Source organism: Oryx dammah, unplaced genomic scaffold, assembly GCF_014754425.2.
Source record: "Oryx dammah isolate SB20612 unplaced genomic scaffold, SCBI_Odam_1.1 HiC_scaffold_2, whole genome shotgun sequence".
NCBI classification, from domain to species: Eukaryota; Metazoa; Chordata; class Mammalia; order Artiodactyla; family Bovidae; genus Oryx; species Oryx dammah.
Window position 1 is genome coordinate 38,849,200 of NW_024070186.1, and position 13,021 is coordinate 38,862,220.

Here is a 13,021-nt window from a genome sequence, read left to right on the forward strand (position 1 = left end):
CAACGCAAAATAAAAGGGTTAAATCTTGCAAAAGAGGAAAGACTTCATTAAATCAACTATTTTTAGAGAATAAAAGATTTATGGACTCTGGTGTAACTGGTAAACCAGCTAAAAATTGAAGAAGAAAAAAAGTCAACCAGGATGATCTTGAGTCCGTGGAATTATTTAAGAATCCAAAAGATTAAGAAAGGCATTAGGGAAAAATACATTGAAACTGAATATTTCTACATCTTGAGTGTTCTGTATGTCCTTAGCTTTTTTTTTTCCTTAGCTCTGAATTTTATTTGTAGCTCTTTGTTCTTTTTTTTTAATTAAACTTTTTATTTTCTATTGGAGTATGGCCAATTAACAACGTTGTGATAGTTTCAGGTGAATAGCAAAGGGACTCAGCCATGTTGTTAACTTTTGTTGAAAAATTTCCGTGCCCTCTGGGAGAAAAAAAAGGCAAATGTTCAGTCTTTGTACATTTCAAGGACCAGGCCATAGTTTCTACAGTAACCTAAATTTTGTTGCATACAGTTTAAATTATTTTCATAGTTTTTCATCTTCATTTTCAGATCTATTCTGTCAAGCGTCTTCCAATGAACTTTTGATAACTTTTTGAGTAGATTTGCTTCAATGATTTTTCTTTCACGACTTTTGAGAAAAGGTCCTCCTGTAATCTGAACAAGCTTTCATTCTTCTCTAGAGAGACAAGCGTGAGCAACATCAGCTAAAATGAGTTCAGTGATAGTATTAATATTGTCACAGCTTTCTTAGAAAGCCTGTTATGTTAAGTGAAATGAAATCTGAGATCTTTACCAGAGCCTTTGTTTTTGCCTTAGATATTAGGGCAAGATGCATATGTAGTTATCGGCCAGCTACTCTTCACTCTTCATCAAATAGGTATCGAGTACTTGCTTAGTGCAAGGCAATAACACTAAAGATTATGGGGGTCATAAACATGAACAGATTCTGTGATGAAAGCATCGATAGATGTGTTTTCATTCAAGGTCACCGTGAGGTCGACACTATCACTACCATCACTGCACTGTCAACACTGCCGTCACGGCTTCCTCACCACACCACCTCTACCACCACCATAATCACCTTAACCACCACCATCAGCAGCTACATAGATCTAACAGCATAAAACACATTTACCACGAAAACTGGCATTACCTCTAGAGGTACTAGGAAAACAATATCTCTTATGCAGTTAATTCACTGGTGCTTTTCTTGGTGCATATCACATAATATCAAATGATACACACCAATATGCTGATATCTTCAGGGGAGTTTTTCAGCATTTTGACGTACTAAAAGGAGATTTTAAGGTTGAAAGAATTAAAAGAACCACTTATTCCAACTCTCTCATTTTTCAGATGAAAAAAACAAACCTCAGAGAAGTGAAGTGACTTGTCCAAGGTGAACAAGGACAGATCAAAAAAAGAGCTCAATGGAACTTTTCCTGGTGGCCCAGTGGTTAAGACTCTGTGCTTCCCTTTCAAGGGCCATGGGGTTTGATCCCTAGTCTGGGAACTAAGATACCTCCTGAACTAAGACCCCGTGTGGCACACCACTCAGCCAAAAAAATTTAAGTAATTTAAAAATAAATAAAAACAAAATAAGAGCTCAATCCTCCTGATTCCCCTTACTGTCCAGGGTCTTCTTCCCCTCCACTCACTCTTGCTACATGAGAACTTAGTAAGAACTGTTAGTCCAGCCGGACAAAAAGGTTATCACACCTGTTAGGCAGATAGAAACTCTCTGAAGAACATAGGAAACTGCCAGTCCTCTCCCAGGAGTCCTCTGTTAGCTCAGTTTGTGACAGTTTACGTAAATGAGAAGCCCCTGCAAGAGAAGGGGGTTGTGAGTTTCTTAGGGATTAAGCATGATAATGCATGATATTGCAGTGTGCCCAGGAGAGAAAACAAGGCTTTGAACTTGTATACATTTCACCCATCCAACAATAACAGATAAAACTCTGCACTTTCAGCTAAGTATTGTAAAGTACTTAATAAATGTTTAACTCATGAATCCTCAGAACAACCAAGAAAGGAAAACTTTTGAAAAGAAAGAAAGAGACTCTCATCCTCATGATTCAGTGGGAAAACTTGGACTTCCCTGGTGGCTCAGAGGTTAAAGCGTCTGCCTGGAATGCAGGAGACCCAGGTTTGATCCCTGGGTTGGGAAGATCCCCTGGAGAAGGAAATGGCAACCCACTCCAGTACCCTTGCCTAGAGAATCCCATGGAGGGAGGAGCCTGGTAGGCTACAGTCCATGGGGTCACAAAGAGTCGGACACGACTGAGCGACTTCACTTTCACTTTCAAGGTCAAAAGAAATGAGTCTACACCTAACAAAGTAACACTGCTGGCAGGACTCATGATGTGCAAAGACGTCCTGTGTTGGAACAAAGTCCCAGGTGACCTATAGACACAGGCTTTTGAAAAAGACAGAGGTGAACCAGGAAAGCTCCTGCTCGTTCTTGCAGCCCGAGGAATCTATGAAGTGTTCATAGGAGGTTTGTTTCTGGGTTTTTAAAGGTTCTTTCAAGAGCCTCTTTTTTTGGCACTAAAATAATTTTTTAAAGCCAGGTAATCCTTTACAAAACTTTTAGCTGATGTCTAAAATGTTTCACTTGTTTGAATAATTGGAAAGGTTGTGATGTCTAACATATTGTTAATAGAGGTATTTTGTTTTAATATTTATTTATTTGGCTGCACCAGGTCTTAGTTGTGGCAAATGGGATCTATTTCCCCACCAGGAATTGAACCCACGCCTGCCGCCCTGGAAGCTCACAGTCTTAGCCACTGGACCACGAGGGAGGTCCCAAATATAGGTATTTTAAAACAGACTATCACAATATTCTCTTTAAAAGATCCACTTGAATCTAAAATCCAAGCAACATGATGCCCACTGTCATCCACTTAAAAATATATAAACAGATTCTGTAACCATCAGAAATTTCACAATCATTCCCCTTTCTCTGTAAGCTCATATTTAAAAAAAATTTTTTTAATTGAAGTATGGTATGTTTGGGGATTACACTGAAGTCTTTACAGGGATTCGCTAATTCTTATGATGACCTGATGAAGTAGACACTATATTATCCCCATTTACATCCATTAATTTTTTTTTTTTTTATTAAACTAAGGTCTTTGGGCTTCCCAGGTGGCGCTGGGAAGAACCTGCCTGCCAATGCAGGAACAAGAGACTCGGGTTCAAGTCCTGGGTCAGGAAGATCCCCTGGAGGAGGGCATGGCAACCCACTCCAGTATTCTTGCCTGGAGAACCCCATGGACAGAGGAGTCTGGCGGGTTACAGTTCAAAGGGTTGCAAAGAATCGAACACAACTGAAGGGACTTGGCACGCACTATGGTCTTCATTGTTTGCAACTGGAAGTGAAAGAGGAGGGGATACAGCAGCTCTGTCTCCTGCAATGAAGACTCCACACACCCAGTCACTGCCCTCGAAAAGTTAGATCCATTTTTTTACCTCATTTTGCAAATAAGAAAACTGACCCTTAAAAAGTTTACAATGTCTTGTGCAGCGTCACAAGAAATTCTGTCCAAGAGTTCTGCCCAATGTCATAAGCAGTTCAATATCCAACAGCTCTGCTGTTAGGAAGCAGCAGAGCAAGGATTCTTGGTGGTTCTAGAATCTACTCTCATGACCATTAATGTACCTTCAGGCCTTGAAAGTCTGTTGATTCCATCTCCCAAATAGCTCAGGTTGACCCTGGCTCCGGCAGTCATTACCTCCCCTCTGGGGCAGGCTCTCAACTAGCATTGCCTTCTCCAATGCATTTGCTCTTCCATAGCCAGAATGATTTTTCTGAAGTGCCTCTGTGAGCACGTCACTCCCTTGTTACCTCTGAGCAGATTTTTCAATGCCTGGCCCCTTCAGGCAGGCAGTTAAGCTTCCTGGATCTCCTCTGGGAATGGCTGATGTGTCCCAGTCATCCTGAGAGCCTCTCAACACTTCCGACTACAGGCCTTGGCCCGTGGGTTTCACTTGCTTAGATTACTTTTCTCTTACTCCTCCCGTCACGCTCTTCACCTGGCTAACTCTTACTCATTCTAGATGTCTCTGCTCAGAGGTCATTTTTTTTCATTTACACTTTAAAAAATTATTCATTTAGGCTGTGCATGAGCTTTCTCTACTTGCACAAGCAGATGCTATTCTTCACTGTGGTGCAAGGGCTTCTCGTTGCGCTAGCCTCTCTTGTTGCTGAGCAATCTTTCCAGACCAGGGATCGAACCTGTGTCCCATGCATTGGTGGGCAGATTCTTATCCATTCATCATCAGGGAAGTCCCAAGAGGTCATATTTTTCTAATTGCTTTCCTTTGCCATCTAAGTAGAATTGATGCTCCTCCAGTAAACAACCATAATTCACTGTACTTTGGTTATTTTAAACCTCTCCACTACACTAAGAGGAAGGGCCTATTTGGGTCACTATCACATTCTCAAAGTCTAGCATGGCCCATTATAAAAGCCATACCTGATCCATTATTGTCCCTTGAAAAAGACTAAATGAATGAATGAATATTGGTGCCACTACTAAGTAGCTATTTGAATGATTACTTTCATTCATTGAGCTTCCGTTTTGAAATCTGTAAAATGGGGACAAAAAATATAGGCAAAGCACATATTGCTGACCTCTTTTTTCTGCCTCAAGTCCTAAGAAAAGGGAAAAGTTAAAGTGTTAGTCACTCAGTTGTGTCTGACTTTTTTGCTACCCTAAGTACCATAGCCCACCAGGCTCCATGGAATTTTCCAGGCAAGAATACTGGAGTGGGTTGCCATTTCCTTCTCCAGGGGATCTTCCCAACCCAGGGACTGAATCTGGGTCTCTTGCATTGAAGACAGATTCTTTACTGCCTAAGCTACCAGGAAAGTTCTAAGAAATGACTCCTCAAATTAAATTAAATTATATTAAATTGGAGTAATAATCAAGAAGCTTAAATGACATAATACATATGAAAGTTTCTAGTACTTCTGGAAGCAGTACATAAAATTGTTAAAAATAATTAACTCTGGGAAGGAGACTCACAGACTGGGGGCCAAGGAGAGAGAGCCTATTCAGTATCCTCTTCAGAACCCTTTGACATGTACTATTCAAAATAACAAGTAAATTTAAAAGGGGAAATGTTCCTGGCACACATTAGGCATTCAGCAAAGGTGAGTTTCCCTCATAGGTGACAAGACCAATACCACTGGTACACACCAACACCAGGACTGGAACACACCACTACAAGTCTTTGTAGTTTCTCCATCAGACAGGCTGCTGCTGCTGCTGCTGTTTAAGCACTAAGTCATGTCTGACTCTTTGCAACCCCATGGACTGTAGCAGGATAGTTTTAGACAAAATGGCAGCCCAACGAGTAACACCCTCATCTGACTCCTGTTTCCTGAGCTTATCATGGGTGTATCTGTGTCAGAAAGTGATTTGCTGGGCTGTCTGTCACATAATTGTGTATATGTGTACTGTTGAAGGGACAAATTTGCCTTTGATCTTGTTATTTATCAAGAATAAACACATTTCCTCTCGGCACCTCTGGAGTGTGCCCTACATTCAAGATAAACACTGCACAAATAATACAAGTGTCTTACAAACATTGTCTGTTGTCTGTTTGGGTGTGGGCATGACAGGCTGGTTCAAAGCTAGACTTTTGAGAAAAATTATAAAAACTTTGCTTTTACCTGTGCTTCAATTTTTAATAACTTTGTGATCTTAGGTAAGTTACTCAACCTCTCAGAGACTTTTTTCATGCAAAATGGCTGTAATAATACCACAGATTAAATGAGACTATGTTTATAAAGCATCCAGAAAATAGTAGACACTAAGTAATATAAATTATTATGATTCTTTAAAAAAATTTTTATTTATTATTATTTTAAATTTTATTTGGCTGCATTGGGTCTTAGCTGTGGCATGTGGGATCTAATTCCCTGACCAGGGATCGAACCTGGGCCCCCTGCATTGGAAGTGCAGAGTCTTAGCCACCAGGGAAGTCCCTTCTGTGATTCTTTGATCTTTAAAAGCAGCTGCGGTCAACTTTGCTTTGGCAAACTGGAAAAAAAAAAAATGGTGTTAGATACATTCTGATTGAAAAATAAAATAACAAGCCAGGTTAGTCTTCCTTTAACTAAGGAAGCCAAAAATCACTTTAAGAAACTTAAGCTTTGACTATTGCTTATCAGGCAGACCATGGAATTTCTGAGATTGCAAGGGCTCTGCTGATTCTGTTTTGTCATGAAACTGGTCACATGTCACCCAGTCCACCACTCAAGGTAGTGCCAGAATTGCCTTCCAGGAAGTCAGCTCTGCTAGGAGGGTATTGGTTGTAGGAATCCTCACTCCAGCACATGAGATTTACCGTGGACCTAAATCCTCACTCATCCTGTTGCTCATCTTGTTACTCCCCCTGACTCCACCCCACCCTAAGTAGTCTTACCCTAGACCTCACTCTAGAGAAAGAAGGCAGAATAGTCTTCCACAAAAATAAACGGGGCTTCCCAGGTGGCACTAGAGGTAAAGAACTCACCTGCCAATGCAGGAGATGCAACAGATGCAGGTTCGATCCCTGGGTCAGGAAGATCCCCTGAAGAAGGAAATGGCAACCCACTCCAGTATTCTTGCCTGGAGAATCCCAAGCACAGGGTTGCAAACAGTTGGACACAACTGAAGTGACTTGGCACAAAATAGATATTGAATGGAAAAGTTTTCTCACTATAGAGGTTTCAATAACTCAGAGATTTCTGTCTTTGAGTTGCCAGGGTGTGAGCTGAAATGAGTGGATTTAGGGACTTGGGTTTGGAAGCCTCTGGTGTTATGAAGGAGTCTGTCACAAAGTGGGAGCCTGGATTTCAGAGCCCAGCTGGGACACACATGTTGTTTGCATCTATAACCACATGAAAGGTGATGAACAACTCAAACGAGTTTTGCCAACAAATAGAAACATTTACCACGCAGCAGTTATAACAGCCAAAATATTAAGAAATGGTTAGAAATTAATGAGTACATTCACAAGACTATTCTAGATTAGTTGATCTCATCAGAATTCTTTGACTTGGAATTCTGGCCCAGGAAATCTAGATTTTTAGAACACATCATTATATTAAGAATATCTTTTTAAAAACAATACTGATGAAAGATGGCTGATTGAACAAATGCATTCCCCCTCATTAAAACAGATATAAAGGGATTTTTAAAAATTAAAACGATGAGGAAGTCACTATAGCAACAAAATGTTAGAAGCTGAAAGATAAGAGAATTTGTTTCTGAGTCAACAAATTGAGAAAGCTAAATCCTAAACTAGTAGAGAAGAAAACCAAGAAGCAACTCAATTCCCAGGATCGGCCCACCCCAAAGTCTCTTTCTCAAAGGCAACTTAGTCAACTGCCTCTCTTCAAAACAGCAGAAGACTTGAGGTTTTCCCCTGCAGAGAATAAGGATCTCTAAGCCAGAATTTAGGGCAGTCGGCATAATTAAGATTGGAATATACTATACTGAAAGCAGAGACATTGGAAAAAAGGTTTGTATAATGAAGTATAATAATTCTCCAGTTCATATTCTACTCTCAGAACACTGGCAGCAAAGTATAGCTAAGCTGTTTAATCAAGAAAGTAGATGTTTTCTCCCTGAAAAACTTAGAGCAAGAAAAAGGACCTAAGGGCAATGACATTTTCCCTTACATAAATGGCCCCGGCAGAACCCTCTAGAGTAAAAGCTGAATTTGTCAAGATTTATCCATGGCACAATTTACCATTAGCTTTACAGTATGAGTGAAGGGTAAGGATTATCAGATACCTGAAGAAAGCAAGCCTCTACCAAAGAATATAGAGTCACAACACACAAAGTGAAAAAAATCACCTAGAGAGGAAACAGACTTCAGAGAAATAATAGCTCCTCCCACCTAAAAGCTATTATTAGCATCTTTAGAGAAATAATCATGATGATGTGATCACTCACCTAGAGCTAGACATCCTGGAATGTGAAGTCAAGTGGGCTTTAGAAAGCATCACTACAAACAAAGCTAGTGGAGGTGATGGAATTCCAGTTGAGTTATTTCAAATCCTGAAAGATGATGCTGTGAAAATGCTGCACTCAATATATATGCCAGGAAATTTGGAAAACTCAGCAGTGGCCACAGGACTGGAAAAGGTCAGTTTTCATTCCAATCCCTAAGAAAGGCAATGCCAAAGAATGCTCAAACTGCACTCATCTCACACGCTAGTAAAGTAATGCTCAAAATTCTCCAAGCCAGGCTTCAACAATACGTGAACCGTGAACTTCCAGATGTTCAAGCTGGTTTTAGAAAAGGCAAAGGAACCAGAGATCAAATTGCCAACATCTGCTGGATCATGGAAAAAGCAAGAGAGTTCCAGAAAAACATCTATTTCTGCTTTATTGACTATGCCAAAGCCTTTGACTGTGTGGATCACAATAAACTGTGGAAAATTCTAAGAGACGGGAATACCAGACCACCTGACCTGCCTCTTAAGACCCCTATATGCAGGTCAGGATGTAACAGTTAGAACTGGACATGGAACAACAGACTGGTTCCAAATAGGAAAAGGAGTACATCAAGGCTGTATATTGTCGCCCTGCTTATTTAACTTATATGCAGAGTACATCATGAGAAACACTGGTCTGGAAGAAGCACAAGCTGGAATCAAGATTGCCGGGAGAAATATCAATAACCTCAGATATGCAGATGACACCACCCTTATGGCAGAAAGTGAAGAGGAACTAAAAAGCCTCTTGATGAAAGTGAAAGAGGAGAGTGAAAAAGTTGGCTTAAAGCTCAACATTCAGAAAACGAAGATCATGGCATCTGGTCCCATCACTTCATGGGAAATAGATGGGGAAACAGTGGAAACAAGTGTCAGACTTTATTTTGGGGGCTCCAAAATCACTGCAGATGATGACTGCAGCCATGAAATTAAAAGACGCTTACTCCTTGGTAAGAAAGTTATGACCAACCTAGACAGCATGTTGAAAAGCAGAGACGTTACTTTGCCAACAAAGGTCCATCTAATCAAGGCTATGGTTTTTCCAGTGGTCATGTATGGATGTGAGAGTTGGACTGTGAAGAAAGCTGAGCACTGAAGAATGGATGCTTTTGAACTGTGGTGTTGGAGAAGACTCTTGAGAGTCCCTTGGACTGCAAGGGAGGTCCAACCAGTCCATTTTGAAGGAGATCAGTCCTGGGTGTTCATTGGAAGGACTGAAGCTGAAGCTGAAACTCCAATACTTTGGCCACCTCATGTGAAGAGTTGACTCATTGGAAAAGACCTTGATGCTGGGAGGGATTGGGGGCAGGAGGAGAAGGGGACGACAGAGGATGAGATGGCTGGATGGCATCACTGACTCAATGGACATGGGTCTGGGTGAACTCCGGGAGTTGGTGATGGACAGGGAGGCCTGGAGTGCTGCAATTCATGGGGTCGCAAAGAGGAGGACACAACTGAGCGACTGAACTGAACTGAACTTAGAGAAATAAAAATAATTATACAGATATGATACTTAAAAAGAAAGAAAAGAATCTTATGAGAACAAAAAAGAACTCCTGGTGGCCCATGATTAAGAATCTGTCTTCCAATGCAGGGAACACAGGTTTGACCCCTGGTCAAGGAGCTAGGATCCCACATGCCATGGAGCAACTAAGCCTGTGCACCACAACTAGAGAAAGCCAGAGCATGGCAATGAAAACTCTGTGCAGCCAAAAAGAAAAAAAGGGGGGAAAAAGAACTGTAAATTTAAAATATGATCACAGAGTTAAAAAATTAACAGGACAGAAGGTCTAAGGTGATAAAGTTGAAGAACTCTCAGAAAGTCAAGCCAAAAGACAAAAAAAAAGGTTAATAGGAAAGAAAACATAAGACAATGAGAGGATCTTTTGGAAGGTCCAGTATTCTAATGAGTAGGCATTCCAGAGAGAAGAGAATTAGGAATGGGGAGGAACTCACAATAAACCAACCATTCACAAAGTTTTCCAAAACCAAGGAACACAAGCTGCCAGATTGATAGGGTCCAATAAATACCTGGTATAATGGATTAAGAAACCAGCACCAAAGCACATCACTGAGAAACTGAAGAACCCTAGAAACAGGAGATGGAGAAGGCAATGGCACCCCACTCCAGTACTCATGCCTGAAAAATCCCATGGATGGAGGAGCCTGGTAGGCTGCAGTCCATGGGGTCGCTAAGAGTCGGATACAACTGAGCGACTTCACTTTCACTTTTCACTTTCATACATTGGAGAAGGAAATGGCAACCCACTCCAGTGTTCTTGCCTGGAGAATCCCAGGGATGGGGGAGCCTGGTGGGCTGCTGTCTATGGGGTTGCACAGAGTTGGACACGACTGAAGCGACTTAGCAGCAGCTGCAGCAAAAACAGGAGAAAATCCAACCAGCATTTACAGGGAAAAAGCGTATCATACAAGGTATCATACAAAAAAAAAAAAATCAGGAGTCCAAAGATTGGAAGACAGTATGAGATGGTAATTATTAATCCTCACAAGAGACAGAATACCATTTCGGTTTCTACAAATTAAAGTGAAACAGTAAAAACTCTAGGGGAATGCTTGCAAAAGAAATCCTAATTCCAAAACATCTGTAGGACAGGGAAATGGAAGCAAGCACTTAATGCTTTTTTGTTTTTAATATGTATTTCTTTAGTTTTTTTACTGTCCTGGGTCTTTGTTGCTTCCCACAGAGAGTGGGGGCTACTCTTTGTAGCAGTGCGTGGGCTTTTATTGCAGTGGTTTCTCTTTCTGTGAAGCACAGGCTCTAGGTGCCCGGGCTTCAGTAGTTGTGGCACACGGGCTTAGTTGCTCTGCATGTGGGATCTTCCTGAACCAGGGATGAAACCAGTGTCCTTTGCATTGCAAGGCAGAGTCTTCATGACTGGCTCACCAGGGAAGCCCAAGTGCTCAATGTTTTAGAATTGAATTGAGAAGTAGATTATAGCAGGAATTTCTTCTTAATCCTTGGATTTCAACAAAGCTACAGTCATAATGGCTAACCCAGGCCACACACCTCATTGAACACTTCCAACACACATTAGCTTGTGTCTTCTTCATGACAATTCAAGTAGGCAGAGATTACCAAGAGAATGTTAAGTAAGTAATTTACAAGGTCACATAAAGTTGGTAGAGAGGAGAATCCAAACTCTAAAACCTATTCTTTTAACTGCATACCATGCAGCCTTGGTCCATAATGTTCATATTTAAATATTTCAATCACAGTTTTTTAAAGCTCAATGTTTCTGCCAACACTGACTTCTTAGAGACAGCAAAAATATGTACACGAGAACTCCATTTTATATCCTTATATTGTGAGAGAGGATGAGGAAAGAGGAAGCTTAAAGTTATTAAAATAAAATACCAGTTCATGATTTTTCAGAAAAGAATACCTTGGTTAGCTGGCAGGATTTCTAGGAAAAACTTTGAAGAAAAGGAGAGCCTCAAAGAGAGTAGCGATATTTTAGTTTTAGCTGGCCTACCATTCAGTGACTCAGTGACATCAATGCCCAAACCAACAAGAGAGTTTTGTACGAGGCTTTTATAAGTCCACCTGGCAGCCATTTTTATGTACACAAGCCACCCCCATCCTGAATTTTCCATATTAATGTGTTTCCATTGTTCTCAGTTGGGCTACAGTAACTTTAGCCCTTTTCCAGATGTTTCCTGACATCAGCATCCAAGATGTGCTGGCCAGCTGTCTTTAAAATTGCGGGAATTCTGTGTTGTGTGCATTAGTTATGCAAATGGAAAAGCAAGGACAAGGAGCCAATGTAGAGGATAAAAAGGGACCAGGGGAGGGATTGGATCAGGGCTTTACTGGCATATGTGAGTAGGTAGAAAGCCAAACCGGCAAGCTGGCTTTGATCAAAACCCCCAGCAGCATTCCCCACCTTGGCCCATGCAGAGGGGTCAGTGTCCTCAGTTCCCAGATCAGCCCAGGGTTTTTGGAACCTTCCTCACTGTTTTGGTGACTTAACAGGGACACATTAAATACCCACAGATCTATCCACCCTCTAAACGGTTTCTTCTTTGTTCTACTTTGTCAACAGAAAAATAGCTGCCTAGACCAGAGAATAAAGTGTAGTCCTCAGTCAATTAATTTAAGAAAAAGGGAGATGGTGGTGGTGGGCAGGCAAATGAGTTTAGAAAAACCAGGTTAAACAAAGTTAAGCATTCCTTTTCCCAAAGTACTCTCGGGATCTCATGTGCACCTTGAATATTTAAAGAAATTGTATCTCAAAAGACTAGAACTCACCTGAGGAAATCTGGACAAGAGGCTTCTCAACCCCAGTCACCCTCTGAAACCTCAAATTCAAATTCGGCATCAATGGAACAACTTTCCATATTCCTAAACCTCACACATCCATTCCTGAAGTCATTGCCTTTTCCACCTGCTCAGCCTCCAGCCTCTCCTTCCTGGTATATGGCAGTGCCATCACCATCCTCCTAAACGAGAATGATAGCAGTCATCTTCCACGTTCCCTTTGTCTCTTCTCCATCTTCCCCTGTCTAATCTATCTTTGTAGTAAAGGACTACTGCTTTGTCTTCCTACAATCTCCATGGTACAGATCACCAACCTCAGACCTGCACCCCTAGCTACAGATTGGGCATTTCTATTTGGGTCACTAAAGAATACTTACCTGGGCTTGTCAATGCCTGCATTCATGTGTTCCTATCCAACAGGCATCCTTTCCCAACCCTCTGTCACCCTCAGCGGTATAGACTCAGAATCACTATGTTCTCAAAGAGGCTGGTGGACATTTTCTTGTTTGTTTGTTTTTTTTTGTCATTAAAAAATTTTTTTTATTTATTTGGCTGCACTGGGTCTTAGTTGCCACACTCAAACTTGTAGTTGTAGCAAGTGGGATCTAGTTCCTTGACTTGAATCCCGGGTCCCTTGCATTGGGAGCTCAGAGTCTTAGTCACTGGACCAACAAGGAAGTCTCTGTCTGTTTTGTTTTCAATTGTTGTAAAATATACATAGCATAACATTTGCCCTCT

At 41.1% G+C, this 13,021-nt stretch overlaps 1 non-coding gene across 1 annotated transcript; it reads left to right on the top strand.

Moving 5' to 3' along the window:
• Window positions 1-2,103: 2,103 nt before the first annotated feature.
• TRNAS-GGA lies at window positions 2,104-2,175 on the top strand. The gene has a single exon. It is a non-coding gene; the product is annotated as a tRNA-Ser (tRNA).
• The last annotated feature ends 10,846 nt before the right edge of the window (window positions 2,176-13,021 follow it).